We start from the raw sequence: 23,908 nt of genomic DNA, 5'->3' as shown, positions 1-23,908 counted from the left end.
TCGGGATATGCGGCCAGCGGGTAGGTTTTCCGCTCTGGACTCTTGCCCTAAATTGTGTGTGCAATTGCCTAATAACTGTTGGTTTGTTTACCTCACCATGTTTCTTAGACTGATTCTAGTTATGGATATGAGTTACATGGTTGTTATTTGTTTTCTTACTGTATCGCTATCTATACGCATTTATCTTTCCTCATCTATGACCACATTCAGCACTATTTTCGCATTGACATTTGACAGACACTTACCTACTATTAACCATGACCTTTATTACAAATGACGAGTTTGGGGCATAATGAGTTTTTGGCCACCTGGTAACTATATGGGCAATTGTTATCCAGGTATTCCACTCCCCCTATGTTAAGATTTGTACACTAGGATATTTCCACTCCTTTCCTAATGTGGACATTTTATGAGGAATCACTCTTCTGTAGACGTATCCCTACTAGTGTTTTTTACACTAGGGATCTTAATGGACTTCTTGTATCTATGTAGAGGTGACAATAATCCTCTGTGTGCGTTATCCCATGGAGCACCGTCCCCAGGAAAGGATGGTAAGCAGCTGTTACCTAGAGTTTGTCTTTACACTTAGCATGGCAGCATGTCATCACTGAGTGCCACAACACTTTTTTGTGTGTCCAATTGTATAGGTATCTTTATTTCAACATATTATTGTTTATTTTATCATGTTTTTCTTCTTTCACAGGCACCCATACATAGACTGTTAAGTGTGTAGCTTTTTGAGTAAGTTGACACATTTTCTTACATACCTGCATTACACTTTTTGATAGGTAGCGTAGAGTATGGGACATTCTTTGATTTTGGTCCTGACGAAACGCCATTGATCCGTAGGGACTTTTTAGGCGTCAAACATGTTGACCTGAACTAGTGATTGAGTGAAGTCCTCTCTTTCACCCTTGTATATCTTGGTTGAGTGGCAGAACATTACTTCCTTTCCACTACTGAATGGTTTTTAATCTTGACGGAGACCCTCCTTGATCAATAAAATTTTTTTTTTTTTAGGGTCTTGAGCAAATTATATTCATTCTTTCATGAGCTCCTCTCTGATTGTAGGTCTGAATCCATTCCTACGTTTCTGTAACCATGGCACGCACTACGAGTTAAGATCTCCGGCAAAGAGCCCCCTCAAGGGGCCCATCAGATATTGCAGCGCCAGTCTGATGAGGAGCATTCCCTATAATGAAGCATGAATTCCAATAGATGTGTGAGGGCTCTGGCTTCTGTTTTGCGTAGTGCCTAGTGGAGTTCTGCCTACCTCTGTGGAACAGTGTATCTTTTTAATTTGCATGATATTTGGAGACTGTACACTGGACATGGTTAGATACCATTCTCCTGTGCCAGTCGTTGGCATGCAATGTACAAGAATTGTAATTTTGTCATGGCTTGCTGGTTCCAAAGACAATTGTTTTGTCTCCATTGGACGCATCAAATTACATCATGTGGCTAATACTAAATAATAGGCCATGAGGAGTCCTTGGTAGTTCCCCAAGTCCTCTTTCTACCATACAGAACATTCCTCTGCAGCATGTGAGCACCACCAAAGCTGTTTCTACCTCGTCGGGGGGGTCCTGGAATCACATTTATTACTTCAATTTCCTCTGAAAATACCAGCAAAAATACAACCATGCGTACTGTACTTCTTGCAACATCTTATTTTGATAAGCTGGTTTCTGCAGATCCACCCCTCGGTGACTCTACCAGTTCTCTATTACCACCTGTGGCCCCAATTTTTCAACAGTTTGGTTCTGGTTATTTTGTGGGAAAGGGTGACTTTTCTTAACACTCTTTTGACTCTTCCACTGTCTTAGAGACTCCACCTATGAAAGTTTGTTTTCCTTTCATGGCTAAAACATACTTATTTGGTTCCACCTTGGATATATGTATACCTTGGATATATGAATGGATTATCCTAGCCTTGATTTTTTTTTGTTTTTGGATTGGATTTGTGACTGTCGTTTTCATTTTAATCAACTCTTTTCAATGTATCTCTCAGAATGTTCAGCCACAGAACTGGTTGAGGAGGTGCTGACACCTCATTCTTCTTCCCAAAGACTGACAAGAGACTTGTCCCTTGTGAACATTTCAGCTGTGCCCATAATGGATGGAATTGTTTGGGATAAAGTCACCTTCAATGTCTTTGGCTCCACCAACATTTTGTAGATTCCATATGTATTCAAAATAGCTATGGGCGACATCATTGTCCTTGGATTACATTCTGATGATTGGGACATTGATACTGGTAATGCAATGTTGTCGGAGTTAGAATACAATACTGTCTTTGAAAATGAGGACCTTTCTTTAAATTCAGCCAATTACAGAGACATGTTCTGTTACTACCATTATGGGCATCACTATTTACATAGAGCTAACATTAAGCATACAATTTTCAATTATACACAGTGGGAGCATTGTCCAACTCCCCCAAAAGGAAGTTCTCCAAGATACAAAGTTAATTTTACATATTTTTCCAGTCACAATGTAACTGATCCTTTCTACTTTAAATTAGTCCTCACAACAGCAAGGAAATACATGTTGACACAAACCAAACTCATATATACAGACTCCATTGTTAACACATTGGCTGTAGGAGGTTATGAGTATTGGAAAGAAACCGTAGATATAAAAACTATTTGGGGAACCAAACCTTGGCAGATTCAGGGAACAGACACTTTGTTTAGAGCCTGTTTATTCCCTACACAAATGATTTTCTGAATGATACAGTTCAATAGACTACATATCGGGGATTCACAAAGATTAAGGACATGAAAGGCCCTAATATTTCCTCTATTGCCCATTTCGACAATGCAATTGGCAGAATATATTAAATTACACTAAAGAATAGCTCAATGAAATGGTCCATAACAGCACATTTAACTCTACACTTGCAGGTCCAAATGGGTGGTTATTGTGGCCACAGGACACAAATTGTTGCTATGCTCGGTTTTTGAATTCCTCACAGGGGTTCTAGGCAAGCAGACAAGCTATTACCCATCTCAATACTGAGGCGTAGTCACCACATATTCAGTGGGGAAGTGATGTCATCAATAGTTAGAACATTCCACACTGTCTGCAGTAAAACAACATTTTTTTCTCCTATCAGAGGACATGGACCTCTCTGATTTCTTGTTGGGCCCTAGTTCTCCAAGCTCATAAAGATTTATTTAAGCAAACTATAATGAAATTTGGGATTTATCGCAAATGGAAGCCACTGCACGTTTAAGACAAATTGATCAAGATAATTTGAATAAAGTACTTGCTGTTGTTGATAATAGCATTAACACATTGGTGGTCATTACAACCCTGGCGGACGGTGTTAAAGCGGCGGTAAGAGCACCAACAGGCCAGCGGTAAAACATTTGGAATTACGACTATGGCGGAAACCGCCAACAAAGACAGCCACTTTAACACTCCAACTGCCATGGTGGTACAAACAAACAGCTTGGCGGTCACCGCCAACAGACAGGCGGAGGACAAAGTACTGCCCACAGTATCACAATCTACCAATCCGCCACCTTTTCCGGGGCGGATTCACCGCGGACAAAAACACGGCGGAAACAGGACCTCGAAGGGAAAACGCTCACCTTTACACACCTCACGAGGAACCAGGACGCCATGGAACCAAAGCTGCAGATCCTGCCAGCCCTTATCTTCTTGCTCCTCTACCAGGAGCACGAACGCCGGCGGCGAAGACCACAGTGAGTACTGCACCTACAACACAGGGGAGGGGGGAGGGAAAAAACAGGGACACACACACGCAACACGCAGCACGCAACACCCCCACCCACACCCTCACCCACGACAACACACACACTAATACATCATGATACATTATAGTTACACCGCTCAACCCCCCCGGAAGAATGCAAAGAACAAAGAAAATGAGTGTAACCATTGTAATATATTAAAGTGCAGTACGCAAAAATATACATATGTACACTATTAACAAAATATACACCAAGAATAGTAGTCCAGGTAGTGCTCCATTGAAGTCCGTGGAACACTGGGCCACACGGTATGGGCGAGGCCCACACAAGATCCCCGTACTGTCACCGCCGGCGTACATCGTCATTGGCTCCTGGGACCCATAGGGTCCAATGTTAACCCATGCAGCATTGCGCCGCGGTCTTCGACCGCCTACTGTGACGGTGTACAACGCCAGCGCAGTTACCTCACATCCCATTGTCCCACTTAACAGGTCAGGCAGCCTCCATTTCAGGGGCCCACATGGCTTAATTTTTAACTGCGTCACACATACAGGCCAATTTTCAGATTATGATTCATGTTCTGTGTAAGCTGTGGGTGCGTACCTCTGAGTTGTTTGACTGTGCTCGCTGTTGTCCTTCATAGGCACCGTCCGCTGGGACATGTGAGGAGATGGCGGCATCCTCCGGTGTACAGACCGCTGGTGGACCTGTCGACAATGGAGGAAAGACATGTGATCATCACCTACAGGCTTGACCGTGCCACAATCCAGGAACTGGGTGCCCAGCTGGAGCCAGACCTGATGTCAGCTATCCGCCATCCCACAGGAATCCCCCTCAAGTGCAGGTGCTGCCAGTACTCCATTTCCTTGCAAGTGGGTCATTTAAAATAACAGTGGCCATAGCATCAGGGATGTCCCAGCCTATGTTTTCCAACGTGTTGTCCAGAGTGTTGTCTGCCCTGCTGAAACACATGCGGAGCTACATCGTTTTCCCTCAGGTTGAGGATTTGCCTACAGTGAAAGGAGACTTCTATGCCCTGGGACATATCCCCAACATCATAGGTGCCATTGATGGGACCCATGTGGCTTTGGTACCCCCCGCAGGAGTGAACAGATGTACAGAAACCGGAAGAGTTATCATTCCATGAATGTGCAGATAGTGTGTTTGGCAGACCAGTACATCTCCCATGTGAATGCCAAGTTCCCTGGCTCAGTGCATGATGCCTACATCCTGCGGAATAGCAGCATCCCTTATGTGATGGGTCAACTCCAGAGGCACCGTGTGTGGCTATTAGGTGAGCACCTGGACACAAGTCAGTGGGAATGGTTGTCTGGGTCTGGGGATATCGCTCCAGGTTAGTGTGTGTCTAACAGTTGTCCCTCACCATTTGCAGGTGACTCTGGTTACCCCAACCTGTCATGGCTACTGATCCCAGTGAGGAATCCCAGGACAAGGGCAGAGGAATGCTACAATGAGGCCCATGGGCGAACTCAGCGGATAATAGAGCGGACCTTTGGCCTCCTGAAGGCCAGGTTCAGGTGCCTCCATATGACAGGTGGATCCCTAATCTACTCACCAAAGAAGGTGTGCCAGATCATCGTGGCCTGCTGTATGCTTCACAACTTAGCTTTGCGACGACAGGTGCCTTTTCTGCAGGAGGATGGTCCAGATGGCGGTGTTGTTGCAGCTGTGGAGCCTGTGGACAGTGAAGACGAGGAAGCAGAAGAAGAGGAAATGGACAACAGGAACTTGGTGATCCTGCAATATTTCCAGTGAGACACAGGTAAGAATACAAACCTGCCTACTACATGTACTTTAACACTACTACCTCTCTACTGTCTGTCGTTTTCACCCAGTGTATGGTCACTGAGTTGTCACTTTCCCTTACGATTTCACAGATGTGTGTCCCACAGTGTGACATCTGCTTTGTTTCCTCATGGACTAGAGCTGTGTGACATAGGTATGTTGACATTACATTTGAAAGAGCATTTTGACACAGTAATTGCTAATACACTATTTCAAAATCACAGACTGACTCCAGATTGTTTTGTGCTTCAAGGGTGTTTATTTAAGTGCTCAATATTGTAGGGGGTTGTAAAATGGTGAGGGGTGATGGTGGAGGAATGTCCATGAAAGAGTCCAGTCTATTAGTCTCACAGGTGCATTGCCCAAATGGGCATAGGAAGTGGAGCTGGGGCAGTTTGAGGATGGACAGGGTGACAAGGTGGGACAGAAGGATGACAATCAGGGTGGTCTCATTTCTTTGCAGGGGTCTTGGCATCGTTCTCTGTCTTTGTCCTGGATCTCAGGGACCATTTGCAGGGTGGTTCTCCCTCTGCAGGGGGTGGGGTGCTGGTGTGGTGGTCCTGTGGCGATGCCTCCTGTCCACTAGCGCTTGCAGAGGTGGTGGGCAGTTCATCGTCCATGCTAGTGTCAGGGGCCCCTTGTTGTGCCACAGTGTCCCTCCTGGTGTTGAGTACTTCCTTCAGCACCCCTACGATGGTGCCCAGGGTGGAATTGATGGCTCTGAGTTCCTCCCTGAAGCCCAAATACTGTTCCTCCTGCAGGCGCTGGGTCTCCTGAAACTTGGCCAGTACCGTTGCCATTGTCTCCTGGGAGTGGTGGTAGGCTCCCATGATATTGGAGAGGGCCTCGTGGAGAGTGGGTTCCCTTGGCCTGTCCTCCCCCTGTCGCACAGCAGCCCTCCCAGTTCCCCTGTGTTCCTGGGCCTCCGTCCCCTGGACCGTGTGCCCACTACCGCTGCCCCCAGGTCCCTTTTGTTGTTGGGGTGGTGGTTTAGCCTTGGTTCCCTGTAGTGGTGGACACACTGCTGCTTGACGTGTCGTGGGGACAGAGGTATGGGCCTGCTGGATGTGTGCTGTGCTGTTGTTTCCAGAGGGGGGAAGGTCTGTAGTGGCCTGTGACTGTGTGAGGGGAACCGACTGTCCCGAGGTCCCCGATGGGCCGGGCTGGTCATCTAGATCCAGTTGGACAGAGCTGCTGTCATCACTGTGGGCCTCTTCTGTTGGTGGTGTGGACATGTGCGGACCCTCCTGTCCGGTTACGTTGGGTAGGGGTCCTGCAGGGGAATAAAAATATGTTTATTACGTCTTTGTGTGGCATGGTGTGCAATAGGTGGGTGTCTGTGTACCCCAGTGCTTGCATTCCTGTGTGGGACCTTGTGTGATGGTGGTTTAGGGGGGTGTATAGGTATGTGCAGTGGGCATGCTTTGGTGATGGGTGTCCATGTTTTGTTGTTGCATGCAAGGCTTGGTGTTGGGATGGGTGGGTTGTGATAGTGGGACATTTGTGAGGAGTAGGAGCGATGGGGGTGAGGGTGAGGGTGGGGGTATGTGATGGCATGCAGGTAGGGTGGGGGATGTAATAGTAAAGCTTTGACTTACCAGAATCCATTCCCCCATCTACTCCTGCGAGGCCCTCAGGATGCAGAATCGCCAAGACCTGCTCCTCCCATGTTGTTAGTTGTGGGGGAGGAGGTGAGGGTCCGCCGCCAGTCCGCTGAACCGCAAGGTGGTGTCTTGAGACCACGGAACGCACCTTCACCCGTAGGCCGTTCCACCTCTTCCTGATGCCATCCCTATTTCTTGGGTGCTGTCCCACTGCGTTGACCCTGTCCACTATTCTTCGCCATAGCTCCATCTTCCTAGCACTGGAGGTGTGCTGCACCTGTGATTCGAATAGCTGTGGCTCTACCCGGACGATTTCCTCCACTATGACCCGGAGCTCCTCCTCAGAGAACCTGGGGTGTCTTTGCCGTGCCATGGGGTGGTGTGGGTGGTGTGTGTAGTGATAAGTGTGGTGCTATTTAGTGGTGTGTTGTGTGAGGTGCGTGGAAGTAATGTGGGTGATGGGATAGTGTGCCTGTGGATGCTTGGTAGTTGTTTGAGTGTCTCTCTCTGTCCTTCTCTCGGTACTTGTGGTGGTAGGGGTTTGTGGGTGATGTGGGTGAGTGTTTTATATTGAATTGGGTGTGTGGGAGTGGTGTGTGTATGTGTATCAGGTGTGTGTATTTTGAATTGTCCAATGTGGTAGTGTTTTGTAAATGTGTGTGTATTTTGAGCGCGGCGGTGTGTACCGCCAATGGAATACCGCGGTTGAAAGACCACTGCGTGGATTCGTGTGTCGTGATAGTGTGGGCGTATTTCTGTTGGCGTGACCGTGGAGGTTTTGTTTTCGCCAGTTTATCACTGACCTTTGGTGTGGCGGACTTGTGTGGGTGTCTGAATTTTGGCGGATTCCGTGCTGTGAGGACCAGCGATACGGACTCCTCCTCTGATGGGAGCTCCCTTGCGGTGATGGGCCCATCTGTGCCACCCGCATCTACAGGTATAGCCGCTACCCCTCCTACCAGCACCGCCCTCACAGCAGCCCCTCAGCGTTTGCCCCGTGGCCGCTCACCCAGGAGGGTGGGCATCTCCTTCCCCCCAACACCTCAGGCCCTGCCCCTGTCACCCCTGCTGCCCTCAGTGAGGAGGCCATTGACCTCCTCAGGTCCCTCACTGTTGGGCAGTCTACCATTTTGAATGCCATCCAGGGTGTAGAGAGGCAGTTGCAACAAACCAATGCATACCTGGAGGGCATTCATTCTGGTCAGGCAGCCCAACAGCGAGCTTTTCAGACTCTGGCCTCAGCACTGATGGCAGCCATTGTCCCTGTCTCTAGCCTCCCCCCTCCAACTTCCTCCACCCAGACCCAAACCCCTGTACCTCAGCCTATCCCAAGCACACCATCAGACCAGCATGCACGCACGTCAACACACAAGGGGAGCTCAGGCAAACATAAGCACCACACATCCCATAGGCACTCACTCAAGCATCATACACATGCAGACATACCCACATCCACTGCCTCCACTGTGCCCCCCCTCCTCGTCTCCCTCCCTCCTCCCTGTCTCGTCTCCACTCACACCTGCTTGCACTACATCCTCAGCCACTACCTCCATCACCAGCACACCCACCACCACACCCCACTCATGTGCACTCACCACCCCCACTACCATTCACACATCCCCTGTGTACTCTCCCAGTGTGTCTGTGACCCCACCTCCCAAGGTACACAAACGCAGCCACACACCCACCCAACAGCCATCCACCTCACGACAGCCTCCAGCCCATGCACCTTCACCGAAAGTCAGCAAACGTACACCTCCTACAACCACTACCTCTTCCTCCATCCCCAAACCCCCTCCATCTACCCATCCCAGTGTGCCCAAAAAACGTTTCTTGTCCAACCTTGACCTCTTTCCCTCACCTCTCCCACTCCTTCAGCCTCCTAAGGCCCGCCTCCCTAGGTCCCAACCCAGCGCCTCAGCCACAACATCTGCGGGAACAGTGGTGCCAGTAGTAACCTGCTTCTGGAGTGCGCCAGGCAGCAGGGCAGCCAGTGTGTCAAGGAGCCAGAGCACGGACAGTCCCCCACCTCAAAAGCAGAAAAAGTTGGCCAGTGCCCGGCAGGAGAGAGGAAATAAATCTGCCACCAAAGCCGCTCCCAGGGGTACAGTTGGGAGTGTGGAGACAGCTGAGACACCATCCAAGGTGGGGAAGGGGCACAGTAAAACCGTCAAGTCTGGGAACACCTGCACAGCGGACAAGACCACAACAAGCACTGCTGCCAAGGACACCGCCGCCACCAGCACCACTGAACAGGACACCGCCGCCACCAGCACGGCTGCCAAGGACACTGCCGCCACCAGCACCGGTGAACAGGACATCACCGCAACAAGCACTGCTGTCAAGGACACCGCCGCAACCAGTACCACTGCCAAGGACACCACCGCTGCCAGCACCGCTGAACAAGACACCGCCGCCACCAGCATCGCTGCCAAGGACACCGCCGCCACCAACACAGCTGAACAGGACACCGCCGCAACAAGCACCGATGCCAAGGACACCACCGCCACCAGCACCGCTGAACAGGACACCGCCGCAACAAGCACCGCTGCCAAGGACACCGCCGCCACCAATACCGCTGAACAGGACACCGCTGCAACAAGCACCGCAGGCCAGTGAGCGCCAAAGATTCAGACACTACTAAGGCCGCCACAAGCAGGATGAAGCATTCTGGGCACAAAGCCCCCCCCAGAACCAGTGGAGAATGACATCCACTACCTCAGTCCTTGGCAGGATGAAGCACTCTGGGCACAAAGCCCCCTCCAGAACCAGTGGAGAATGACATCCACTACCTCAGTCCTTGGCAGGATAAAGCACTCTGGGCACAAAGCCCCCTCCAGAACCAGTGGAGAATGACATCCACTACCTCAGTCCTTGGCAGGATGAAGCACTCTGAGCACCAAGCCCCCTTCAGAACCAGTGGAGAGATCCATCCACTACCTCAGTCCTTGGCAGGATGAAGCACTCTGGGCACAAAGCCACCTCCAGAACCAGTGGAGACTGTTATCCACTTGAGAGACTGTGGCTTTGCACTCCCCTGGATAAAGCAGTGGGCAAACCACCCAATGGAGTTACTTGAGAGACTGTGCTTTGCACTCCCCAGGAAACATCAATGGACATGGATTCCCCTCGTGGATCTGGCGTTGTGCACTCATCCGGCTGAGGTACCCCCCCTTCCCTTCCCCCTGAGGTGCCTGTTTTATTTCTATGTGATGCCCCAGCAGTGTTCTCTCCGTCTTGTTCGGGTATTGAGTGTGGGCCTCGCCCATGCATTTTGGGCCCAGTGGTCCACGGACTATGATGGTGGAATCCCTTGGACTTGTATTTCTTGGTGTATATATTTGTTTATAGTGTGAATATCTTTATATATGTATATATTTTTGATTCATGTATTTGAATATATTACAATCATTCGACTCATTTTCTTTTGTCCTTGCATTCTTCCAGTGGGGTTGGGAGGTGTAACTGTAATGTATCATGATGTATTAGTGTGTGTGTTGTAGTGGGTGAGGGTGGGGGTCGGAGTGTTGCGTGTGTGTGTCACTCTTTTTTCCCTCCCCCTCCCCTGTGTCGTAGGTGCAGTACTCACTGTGGTCTTCGACACCGTCTTTGTTGTTCCTGGTAGAGAAGCAGGAAGATATAGGCTGGCAGTATCTGGGGCTCGGGTTCCATGGCATCCTGATTCCTCGTGGGGTGTGTAGAGGTGAGCGTTTTCCATTCCAAGTCCTGTTTCTGCCATGTTTTTGTTCGCGATGAATCCGCCCCGGAAAAGGTGGCGGATTGGACTGTTGTAATTCTGTGGGCGGTACATTGTCCTCCGTCTGTCTGTTGGCGGTTACCGCTGCGGTGTTTGTTTGTAGCGCCTTGGCGGTCGGAGTGTTAAAGTGGCTGTTTATGTTGCCGGTTTCCACCACGGTCGTGATTCCAATTTTTTTTCTGCCGGCCTGTTGGCGGTTTTACCGCCGCTTTAAAACCGACCGCCAGGGTTGTAATAACCACCATAATGTTGTAAATACTAAGCAACCCTGCACTTTCTTAATGGCGCAGCTTGGTGCTGCAAGATGGCCTGCGGTGCCAGGCTGCGTCATTATTTTGTCGATCTGCCCCTCAGTTTCTTGGTTGACTGGAAGAGACAGTTTACTGATCTAGTTAGATTGGGAAATATATAGATATGCTGCTGTTTGGAAGACTATTTTCTCCAGGAAACAGTTTCAAGAAGCTACGGGATGACTAGTTGCAACTGTTCTGGAATCAGAGGACGGGCTTTTTACAGAAAATCAAAAAACTGTGTTAAGTACAGCCAATTGTAAAGATTTACAGGAGTGCTTGTTTCAGTTACAACTCATTTGGTCCCTGACAGATCTTGGAATCCGCATCAATATCCACTTGTAGCTGGCGACAGGTTGAGGATACTGCCATCAAACCAGCATTAAGTCGCAGAACAAGGAAGCCTCCTTCATCTGGTTGAGGCTTTCCCCAGTAGTTGAAACACTCACCTCAACAACTTCTAGCTGTTGTCCGACATCTTCCAGCCCCAGGCAGTGCACCTTGAATGGTTCTGCAGGATCCACTGCTGCTTCGACTCCTTCTTAACAAATATGTTCACTTCTTTGAGCTGGAAGTTGAACAACATTGTGCTGCAAGGTCAGGGCATTTTGAGCCACTCGATTTGGATTTGACACCACCTTGTCAGGCATCATCTATTGGCTTGACACAGTAGATTATGATTTAGGCAAAAAAAACAGTGGATGTCATAAAGGACAAATTCCTTTTACCATTTGAAGTCATGCTTCCAATGACTATGGCCCTCATTCTGACCCTGGCGGTCGGTGATAAAGCGGCGGCCAAGCCGCCAACAGGCCGGCGGTCTAAAATATGCAATTCTGACCCTGGCGGGAACCGCCAACACAGCCCGCCAACTTAACACTCCGCCCGCCACGGCGGTACAAACAAACAGCGCGGCGGTTCCCGCCAACAGCCAGGCGGCAGACAATGTACCGCCCACCCTATTACGACCCACCAATCTGCCACCTTTTCCGGGGCGGGAGCACCGCCGATAAGAACACGGCGGAAACAGACTACGAACGGGAAAACGCTCACCTCTACGCACTCCAAGCGAGATTCCGGCAGTATGGAACCAGAGTTGCAGGTCATCCCCGCACTCCTATTCCTGCTCATATACCAGGAGCACGCCCGGCGGCGCGGAAGACATCGGTGAGTACTGCACCTACGACACAGGGGAGGGAAAAGATTACCGGCACACACCCACCCACCCACACCCACTACAACACACACATCAATGCATTCCCACAGATCACTGTCACAACCCACAAACCACCCCCCTCCGAAATAATGCAAAGACCAAAAGAAGAGATCATAAACGGGCAGATATATTGAAATATGTACACCAGTAATCCCAATAAATAAATAAACTATGTACAAAATATATACAGCTACTAAATGTAGTCCAACCACTGTCCGTGGATCACAGGGGTCCTGTGCAAAGGGGCAAGGCCCAGTCCCACGACAAGAACTCCACGGAGAGAACACTGCAGGGGCATCAGAAAGAAAATAGGACAGGCACCTCAGGGGGAAGGGAAGGGGGGGGCACCTCAGCCACTTGAGTACACGACGCCAGATCCACGAGGGGACTCCATGACCACTGGCCCATCCTGGGGAGAGCAAAGCCACAGTCCAAACAGTCCATACAGTGGGTGGCCTGCCCACTGGGCCATCCTGGGGAGAGCAAAGCCACAGTCCATACAGTCCATACAGTGGGTGCCCTGCCCACTGGGCCATCCTGGGGAGAGCAAAGCCACAGTCCAAACAGTCCATACAGTGGGTGGCCTGCCCACTGGGCCATCCTGGGGAGAGCAAAGCCACAGTCCATACAGTCCATACAGTGGGTGGCCTGCCCACTGGGCCATCCTGGGGAGAGCAAAGCCACAGTCCAAACAGTCCATACAGTGGGTGGCCTGCCCACTGGGCCATCCTGGGGAGAGCAAAGCCACAGTCCAAACAGTCCATACAGTGGGTGGCCTGCCCACTGGGCCATCCTGGGGAGAGCAAAGCCACAGTCCATACAGTCCATACAGTGGGTGGCCTGCCCACTGGGCCATCCTGGGGAGAGCAAAGCCACAGTCCATACAGTCCATACAGTGGGTGGCCTGCCCACTGGGCCATCCTGGGGAGAGCAAAGCCACAGTCCATACAGTCCATAACAGACTCCACTGCCACTGGAGGAGGCAAGTTGGCCAGAGGACATCCTGCAGCCCTGCCCGAGATAGATCCTGCCCTGCCACGTCTGCCAAAGGGCCAGCGGTTCTTGCCTTGAAGGGCCCAGGTCAGCGGTTCCTGAGACGGCGGGGCCCAGTTCAGCGGTTCTTGAGACGGCGGGGCCCAGCGGAGCGGTTCTTGAGACGGCGGGGCCCAGCGGAGCGGTGCGTGAGACGGCGGGGCCCAGCGGAGCGGTTCTTGAGACGGCGGGGCCCAGCGGAGCGGTGCTTGAGACTGCGGGGCCCAGTTCAGCGGTCCTTGCCCTGAAGGGCCCAGTTCAGCGGTTCTTGAGACGGCGGGGCCCAGTTCAGCGGTTCTTGAGACGGCGGGGCCCAGCGGAGCGGTGCGTGAGACGGCGGGGCCCAGTTCAGCGGTTCTTGAGACGGCGGGGCCCAGTTCAGCGGTCCTTGCCCTGAAGGGCCCAGTTCAGCGGTTCTTGAGACGGCGGGGCCCAGTTCAGCGCTCCTTGCCTTGAAGGGCCCAGTTCAGCGGTTCTTGAGACGGCGGGGCCCAGTTCAGCGGTCCTTGCCCTGAAGGGCCCAGTTCAGCGGTTCTTGAGACGGCGGGGCCCAGTTCAGCGCTCCTTGCCTTGAAGGGCCCAGTTCAGCGGTTCTTGAGACGGCGGGGCCCAGTTCAGCGGTCCTTGCCTTGAAGGGCCCAGTTCAGCGGTTCTTGAGACGGCGGCCGGTCTATGGCCAACTGCTAATTGCCTGGTGGTGCCCTCCTGGGCAGCGGGGATGGTGCTCCTTCACTGCCCACCTGGGCTGTGGGTGGTGGGGCCCTCCTGGCCAGCTGGGCTGGGTCCTCCCTGGGCAGCGGCTATGGGGGTGGTGGGCTCTCCCGGGGCAGCTGTGCCGGTTCCTCCCGGGGCAGCGGCTATGGGGGTTGTGGGCTCCTCCTGGGCAGCAGGCCTGCTGCCTGACCTCTCCGACTTGCTGCCCTTGCCCTCCTTAGTCGTGGGCCTGTGGCCCTTTCCTCCCTTTGGAGCTGTGGCTGGTGACTGTCTCTGGGTGGTGTCCGGGGGGGATGTAGAAGGCGGGCTCCTGCGGCGCCCCTTCCGCCTTCTGCTCCTCTTCCCAGGGGGTGGGCTGGCTGTCCCCTTGCTGCTGGGCGAAGATCCAGACATGCGGGCTGGCGGGCTCCAATACCCCTGCACCCTTGTCAAGGGGGCTGCAGGGCTGGTGGTGGCTGAGGTGCTCTTCTTACCCCGACGAGAAGGAGGGGGGGGCTCAGGGTCAGGAAAGAAGTTAGTAGTGGCGAGGAAGAGCTTCTTGGGACAATGGAGAGTGGTAGGTACAGTGGGAATGGGAGTGGAGGGAGAGGATGTGGTTGTAGGTGAGTCACGTTTGCTGTCTTTGGGTGCAGGTGCAGGAGGGATAGGCTGTCGTGAGGTGGATGGCTGTTGGGTGGGTGGGTGGCTGCGTTTGTGTGGTGTGGAAGAGGGGGTGACAGACACAGTGGGAGAGGACACAGGGGACGTGTAAATGGCAGTGGGGGTGGTGACTGCACGTGTGCGGACTGGAGTGGAGGGTGTGCTGGTGATGGAAACACTGGCTGATGGTGAGGTGAATGGAGGTGTGAGTGTAGACGTCACAGGGAGGGAGGAGGGAGACGAGGAGGTGGGGGTCACAGAGGTGGTAGTGACTGTTGGCATGTCTGCATCGGAATGTTGCGTGTGTGAATGTCTGCGTGATCTGTGGTGCTTATGTTTGGATGAGCTTCTCTTGGGTGTTGAGGTGTGTGCAGGCTGGTCTGATGGTGTGGGTGGGACAGGCAGAGGAACAGGAGACTGGGAGGAGGGAGTTAGTAGAGGCAGGCAGGAGACAGAGACAATGGCTGCCGTCAGTGCTGAGGCCAGAGCCTGGAACGATCGCTGATGGGCAGCCTGACCCGAATGAATGCCCTCCAGGTACGCATTGCTGCGATGAACCTCCCTCTCCACCCCCTGGATGGCATTCAAAAGGGTAGTCTGCCCAACAATGAGCGTTCGGAGGAGGTCAATGACCTCCTCACTGAGGGCAGCGGGGGTAACAGGGGCAGGGCCTGAGGTGCCTGGGGCGAAGGAGATGCCCGGCTTCCTGGCAGAGCGGGCACGGGGCGAACGCTGAGGGGCTGCTGGGAGGGCGGAGATGGTGCGCTGGGTGGCGGCTGTACCTGTAATGGCGGGGGGCACGGATGGTGCCACCCCCGCAAGGGAGCCCCCTTCCGAGGACGTGTCCGTGTCGCTGCAGGGTCCAGTCGTCCCCGTCGTGGAGCTCCCCTCGCCCTCCGTCTCACTGGTCCAGTCTGACTCTGTGGCATGGCCCTCCTGGGCCATGTGAGATGCAGCTCCCTCCTGCCCCGATGCCACTTCTCCTCCGCCTGATGATGCTGATGAACACAAGCACAGAAAGACAAACAAAAAGGGGGGGGGAGAGAGAAATAAAGGGATATTGAGTACATGGATCTCCGGTACAGTTAGCGGACATGACAGACACAGATGCCCCCTGCACTAAGTTGCGCACTTGGGGTCCGCTACGCATTCCGTGGAACATGCCCTACACGCCTAGAGTTGACAACTGCACCCATGGATGACACGGCCCAGGGATGGCTGTACTGACAAACTACTGAGGGTGGTGGCTGGGGACACAGGGGCTTACGGGGGTGCCCAGCCTACAGATATCGCCCTGGCCTAGGGGGACCCCCAGCCCTCCTCCCCCACCCAGACACCTCCACTGCACGACAACAGAGTAGATAATGCTTGTACTCACCCCCTTGTGTCTGCTGTGCTGCCCTCACGCGCCCATCCAATTCAGGGTAGGCCACCGCCAGGATCCGGAACATCAGGGGGCTCAGTTGACGGCAGGCACCCCGCCTACGTTGGGAGGCCATCCCCAGCAGAGACTCGGCGGTCTTCTTGGTCCCGCGGCGGATGTCCTCCCACCTCTTGCGGCAGTGGGTGCCCCGTCGATGGTGGACCCCAGGGTCCGGACTTCCTTGGCGATGGCACGCCAAATCCCGATCTTCTCATGGGCGCGGACCTATGTGACACGTACAGGGAGGGAGAAATACCACGTTCAAGTTTGTCAGCATTTTCCTTTCCAGTGGCCCAATGCCCCCCATCCCCGCCAGGCCCCCGCCATGCCCCCCACCAGGCCCAACATGCCCCCCATCCCCGCCAGGCCCCCCGCCATGCCCCCCGCCAGGCCCAACATGCCCCCCATCCCCGCCAGGCCCCCCGCCAGGCCCCCCGCCAGGCCCAACATGCCCCCATCCCCGCCAGGCCCCCCGCCAGGCCCAACATGCCCCCCATTCCCGCCAGGCCCCCCGCCATGACCCCCGCCAGGCCCAACATGCCCCCCATCCCCGCCAGGCCCCCCGCCAGGCCCAACATGCCCCCCATCCCCGCCAGGCCCCCCGCCAGGCCCCCAAGCCAGCCAGTGGCCCCAAATCCATATTGAATTAAACTCACTTGTTGGTCTGGAGGACCGTAGAGTAGCGCATACTGGGGGAGGACCCCATCCACAAGTTTCTCCAACTCCTCTCCAGTGAAGGCAGGGGCCCTTTCCCCAGGCGCAGCAGCCATTGTCCCTTCCAGACCGAGGTCACAGCAACACTTGCAGTATAGGTCCTCTCCTGTGAAAGTTCAAGTCGCAAGTGGATAAGTAGATAGAAAATGGCGGTGACGTCCGCGGCGGTGCGTACCGCGGCGGTGCGTCCCGCCACCGCCGGCGCCCTTCGCCATTGGCTCCTGAAACCCATAGGCTTCAATGTTAACCAATGCGGCTTTGCGCCGCGGTCTTCGCCCGCCGCCCGCCGCGGTGTGCCACGCCAGCACATTGACCTCACATCCCATTGTCACACTTCACAGGTCAGGCAGCCGCCATTTCCAGGGCCCACATGGCTCAATTTCAACTGCGTCACACAGGCCTAGGCCTTGCATAGCCACTCAGACACGCCATTCACTGCATAGAGAATCGTATACTGTGCTAGCTGTGAGTATGTACCTGTGGGTTGCTTGACTGTGTGCTCCATGTTGTCCTTCCTAGGCACCGTCCGCTGGGTTGGGCGAGGAGACGGATGAATCCTCCCGTGTACCGACCGCTGGTGGACCTGTCGACAATGGAAGAACGCCACATTATCCTGACCTACCGTCTTAACCGTGCCACTATCCATGAACTGTGTGCCCAGCTGGAGCCCGACCTGATGTCCCCCATCCGCCAACCCACAGGGATTCCCCCTCTGGTGCAGGTCATGTCAGTACTCCATTTCTTGGCAAGTGGGTCATTTCAGACAACCGTGGGAATTGCTTCTGGGATGTCTCAGCCCATGTTTTCGAAGGTGTTATCCAGAGTGTTGTCTGCCCTGATGAAATCCGTGAGGAGCTACATCATTTTCCCTGAGGTGGGCGAATTGGCTACAGTGAAGGGTGATTTCTACGCCCTTGGACATATTCCCAACGTCATTGGTGCCATTGATGGGACCCATGTGGCTTTGGTTCCCCCAAGAGACAGGGAGCAGGTGTACAGGAACAGAAAAAATTACCATTCAATGAACATCCAGGTGGTGTGTTTGGCTGACCAGTACATCTCGCATGTAAATGCCAAATTCCCAGGGTCAGTGCATGACGCCTACATCCTCAGGAATAGCAGCATCCCTTACGTGATGGAACAGCTACAGAGACACCGTGTATGGCTAGTGGGGGACTCTGGGTACCCCAACCTGTCGTGGCTACTGACCCCAGTAAGGAATCCCCGGACCAGGGCAGAGGAACGGTACAATGAGGCCCATGGGCGTACTAGGAGGGTGATCGAATGCACCTTTGGCCTCCTAAAGGCCAGGTTTCGGTGCCTGCATATGACAGGTGGATCCCTAATGTACTCACCTAAGAAGGTGTGTCACATCATCGTGGCCTGCTGCATGCTTCACAACCTGGCTTTGCGCCGCCAGGTGCCTTTCCTGCAGGAGGATGGTCGAGACGGTGGTGTTGTGGCAGCGGTGGAACCTGAGGAGAGTGACGAGGAGGAAGACGACGGGGCTGAAACAGACAACAGGGACAGAATCATTGAACAGTACTTCCAATAGGACACAGGTAACATTTCAAAGATAATTTAGTAAATGTTAACTACTCTCCAGCATCTCTGCTGCCTGTCTATTTGCCCCAGTGTATGATGACTGAGTTTTGGCTTTTCCCTCCCTATTTCAGATCTGGGGTCCCCACTACGAGTCCTGTGCTTCGTTTCCCCATGGACTACAGCTTTGTGGCAGCTGTTTGTTGACTTCACCATGTACAAGGACATATTTGCACTGTCATGTCAATTACAATATATTGAAATCACAGCCAGACTCCAGATATTTTGGTGCAAAATAGGTGTTTATTTAAGTGCTCAAAATGGGATGGGTGGTTTCAAGTGGGTGGGGGCTATGGTGAAGGAATGTCCATGGCAGAGTCCAGAGTAACAGTCACACAGGTGCATTGTCCAGAGGCCTGTGGAGAGATGGAACATGGGCAGTTCAAGGATGGACAGGGTGACAATGTGGGACAGTGGGATGACATCAGGTGGTATCCATTGCTGGCGGGGGTCTTGACATCCTACTCTGTCTTCTTGCGAGATCTCAGGGCCCTCTTGCGGGGTGGTTCTTCTCCTGCAGGAGGTGGGGGTCTGGTGGGCTGCTGCTGTGCGGGGGCCTCCTGTCCACTAGCGCCGGCGGAGGTGGTTGGCTGTTCTTGGTCCAGGCTAGTGGCAGGGGCCCTTGGGTGTTGTTGAGTGTCCGCCCTGTTGTTGACGAGGTCCTGCAGCAGCCCTACCATGGTAACCAGGGTGGTGTTGATGGCTCTGATGTCCTCCCTGTACCCCCGATAGTGTTCCTCCTGCAGTACCTGGATCTCCTGGAACCGGGCCAGTACCGTCGCCATCGTCTCCTGGGAGCGGTTGTATGCTCCCATGATGGTGGTGAGGACCTCGTGGAGAGTGGGTTCCCTGGGCCTCTCCTCCCCCCCCTGTCGCACAGCTGCCCTCCGAGTTCCCCTGTTTCCCTGGGCCTCTGCCCCCTGGCCGGTGTGCCCACTACCACTGCCCCCAGGTCCCTGTTGTTGTTGGGGTGGTGGGTTATCCTGGGTGCCCTGTAGTGGTAGACACACAGCAGATTGACGCGCCCTGGAGACAGAGGCATGGGCCCGCTGGGTGGGAGCTGTGCTGGTGTTCCCAGAGGGGTTTGGGTCTGTAGTGGCCTGGGCCTGTGTGAGGGGAACCGACAGTCCAGAGGTCCCCGATGGTCCGGGCTGGTCATCGGTGTCCAGGTCGACAGAGCTGCTGTCATCGCTGACGGCCTCTTGGGTGGGGGGTGTGGAGAATTCTGGCCCCTCCGCCGCGGTGTGTTGACGGTCGGGTCCTGCAGGGGTATAGAGGTATGGTTATAGTTTCAATGTGTGGCATATGGGTGTATCTGTGGGTTCTCGTGTCCCCAAGTGCTGGCATTCGTGTGTGGGGGCTTTGGTGAGGGTGGCTTGTGGGGGGGATGTGTATATGCATTGGGCATGCTTTGGTGATGGGTGTCCATGCTTAGTGGACGCATGCAGGCCTAGGTTTTGGGATGTGTGGGTTGTGATGGTGAGACATTGGCAGGGAATAGGTGTGCTGGGGGTGGGGGTGAGGATGGTGGTGGGGGTGAGGATGGTGGTGGGGGTGGGGGTGAGGGTGGGGTTCGAGGATGGGGGTGAGGGTGGGGTTCGAGGATGGGGGTGAGGGTTGGGGTATGATTTGGCATGCAGGTGGGGGGGAAGCAGTATTGAAGCTTCAACTTACCAGTATCCATTCCTCCGCCGACTCCTGCGAGGCCGTCAGGATGCAGGATGTTCAAGACTTCCTCCTCCCATGATGTGAATTGTGGGGGTTGAGGTGGGGGTCCTCCGCCAGTCTTCTGCACGGCGATGTTGTGCCTGGATACCATGGAACGCACCTTCCCCCGTAGGTCGTTCCATCGCTTCCTGATGTCTTCCCGATTTCTGGGGTGCTGTCCCACTGCGTTCACCCTGTCGACAATCCTCTGCCATAGCTCCGTCCTCCGGGCAATGCTGGTGTATTGTATCTGTGTGCCGAACAGCTGGGGCTCTACCCGAACGATTTCCTCCACCATGACCCTGAGTTCTTCGTCTGTGAAGCGGGGTTGTCTTTGGGGTGCCATGGGGTGGTGTGTATGATGTGTGGGGTGGAGTATGTGTATTTAAGTGAGTTGAGTGTGGTGGTGTGTGTTGTTTTGTGTGTGGATAGTGTGTGGGTGATGGTGTTGAGTGGCTGTGGCTGTTATTTTTTGGATGCTGGTGTCTCGCTCTTGCCTTCTTTACGAATTTTTTAGCGTAGGGGTTTGTGGGTGATGTGGGTGGGTGTTTTATATTGTATTGTGTGTGTGGGAGTGGTGTGTGTATGTGTATCAGGTGTGTGGGATTCAAATCGTCCAATGTGGCTGAGTTTTGTTCGTTTGTGTGTATTCTGACCGCGGCGGTGTGTCCCGCCAATGGAATACCGCGTTTGAATGACCGCCGCGTGGATTCGTGGGTCGTAATGGCATGGGCGTATTTCTGTTGGCGTGACGGTGGAGGTTTTGTCACCTCCACTTTTCCGCCGACCGCTGGTCTGGCGGTCTGTTGTGGCGGTCGGATTTTCGGAGGTTTGCCTTCTGCGGGTCAGAATGACCGTGGCGGGTTTCCGCGACCGCGGCGGGATTATGGAGGATTTCTGACCGGCGGTAGGCGCCTTTTACCGCCGAGGTCAGAATGACCACCTATGTTGTTACAGGGTTGTATTTCTGACTTTTTGAATGTTCTTTGTTCATTATACATAGCCCCACGTTTTGCCTCACCATTTTTAAAATCCTTGGCTAATTTCCTGTACGCGTCATTTTTGTTTTGTTAAATGTTTATAGTTTGAAATTAACCCTCGGTTGGACCTTCACTGTACCCATTTCTACACAGCATTTCATTTAGTTGTGCTGTTACACATAACACTCCACACATTTTTTATGGCCATAGCGTTGACCTAAGTGGACACACCCATCATTTATGCATGCAAAATACGTACATTCATCCGCTCATATATCCATCATTTCACTTACCCATCCAACAATAAAGCATTTCCGCCATCAATTGTTCCTTTTGTCCATTCATAAATCCATGCATATTTTGTCCATTCATTCATCCATTCATCATCCATGCATCCTCTCAGATTTCCATTTACTCTGACATTCTTTCACCCACCCATTCATCCTCTCAGATTTCCATTTACCATCCATCCATGCTCTCATATTTCCATTTACTTTGGCATCCTTCCATCCCCCATCTCCACATCCTTTTACCCACTCATCCACCCACCCAGCCACCCATCCTCTCACTCGCACATCTTTGCACCCACCCATCCTTTCAGCAATCATCCATCCATTCTTTCACAAATCTATCCTTTCACACATCCATTCATCATTTCACCCACTCATCCATCCTTTAACCCACTTGTCCATCCTTTTACTCATTCATCCATTTATCCTTTCATCCACCCATATTTTCACCCTTCATCCATCCATCCTTTCACCCTCTCATGTATTCACTCGTCCATCCTCTCTCCCTTTTCTAGCAACCCACATTTTCCCTCCATTTAGTTAATTATGATCTCTTATCTGTCATGTTTCAGATAAGAGGCCCATAAAAGCCCCACTACCGCTGTATCTGCTAAAGCGGGGCTTCACTACGCCCTGCTGGTTAGGATCAAGAACCTAAGCATTGGCAAACATTTGTGGTAGTGAAAGCATTCTGAGACTTATAGGGCCAGATTATTAAAATTGGAAATTACATTCCAATTTAAAACAAATATGTTGAAAGCTTAAAATTATGATAAATACTAGGAACTCATGTTTAATTACTTTTCTATCTATAAGTTTGTTGTGAATGTTTTGATTAATGTCCACTGGGAAACGGAAATGGCACAGACCTGGGCTGCCTTTTGCATTCACCCAGGACTTTTTTATATTTATTTTTTACATTACTTAAGAGAGGCTTTCCAATGCTCTGAGACTGGTGAAATGTTTTATTTGTTTATTTTTGTTTTTTGTTTTAATGTAAAAGCAACAATACATAAAATAGTGCCACAATTTCCTCAAGTACAGGCAGTTTTATTTAACACCAAATTGGCCCAAACTCATTGAAGTGCTTTACATGAGCACGTGATAGCAATATTGACAGTCAGGTTAATTTTTTTGGCTCGTTTAGATTAAGTGATTTGTCCAGAATCACAGGATGGTTGAGGTGATGCTGGGACTCAAACATGTTTCCCAGTTTCAAAGTGGGCAAAGGCCACAATCTCTCCCTGTTGACTCCAGTAATTGATTTACGACATGCAAAGGAGAGCAACAGAGACTAATTTTTCTCTGTCTGTTTCATGCGGGGAGGGAGACAAAAATAAATGAAGAGCCCCCTTGCTGACCTTCACCAACCCTCCTACAACGGCGCCAGTCCTCTCCCCTGCCCCATTCCCCTGCAAAGCAAATGCTAATGGCTTCCCATCAGCAACTCTTTGAGGCCTCTGTCCACACAAGGAGGCCTCCGTCCACACCAGGAGGGTGCTAGAGGGCAGGCACCGTCATTCTGTGTCATCCGAAGCAGCCCACTATCATTCTGCCTCTGACAATGCGAGTCCTGACTTTAATGTGCATCAGGTCAGGCTCATTATATGTATGCAATGTCTTTAACTACAGCCTTTGACATTGTGTCCTTGCAGTGGAGAATGAGACGGACACTAAAAAAAATTCCACCAAAGAGCCTCAACTACAGTCCCATCGGCCAGTGATCGAATGCCCGCCTTGACAATCTGAGGCTGGAGACAAAAGATAACAAGCATTTTCAATGCAACGGGTCTCGCATTTGCTCGAGTTAGAGCTATTAGCGTTGTAATGAAAAAAAACGCAGCACGATCGCACTATGTAAAATGTATCGCAATCACGCAGCATGGAAAATAAACAGATAAAGTAGTCCAGACCCCAGGCTGAAAACATCGAGCCTCATATGTTTTTAGTAGTTTACCGGTGCTGTGTAGGTGGGCTAAACACCAGAAAAAGCATGACATATGCATGCCTTTCACAAATGAATGCAAGCGGATTTTAAAAGGCAAGCCCATGAACCAATGTAAGTGACTGACGTGTCATGGGCGTGGTTTGAAGCCCAAAGAGAGATTGCAGAACGGACAGAGCGTTCTGCGCTCGCCCATAAAAAGTGACATTGTTCTTCACTTCAGGGTTGCCCTTGATTTTGATATCTTTTAGGTAAGACGTCATAGAAAAAGTAGAAGCCACTCATAGCAGGATCCTTTGTGACTGTGAATGCGTGAGACAAGTAGATAAAATAAAATTATCTCAGAAATAATATGTACTCGGAGCCAACAGCATAGACATGCTGGGACTTAAAACATTGAGGTAATTATGGTCTTGATTTTTCGCATGCCTTTCAATATTCTAGAGTCCAATTACTCAAGCCTATTG

The sequence above is a fragment of the Pleurodeles waltl genome, chromosome 7 (assembly GCF_031143425.1).
Source record: "Pleurodeles waltl isolate 20211129_DDA chromosome 7, aPleWal1.hap1.20221129, whole genome shotgun sequence".
Lineage (NCBI taxonomy): Eukaryota > Metazoa > Chordata > Amphibia > Caudata > Salamandridae > Pleurodeles > Pleurodeles waltl.
Note: the sequence above shows the minus strand (reverse complement) of the source record.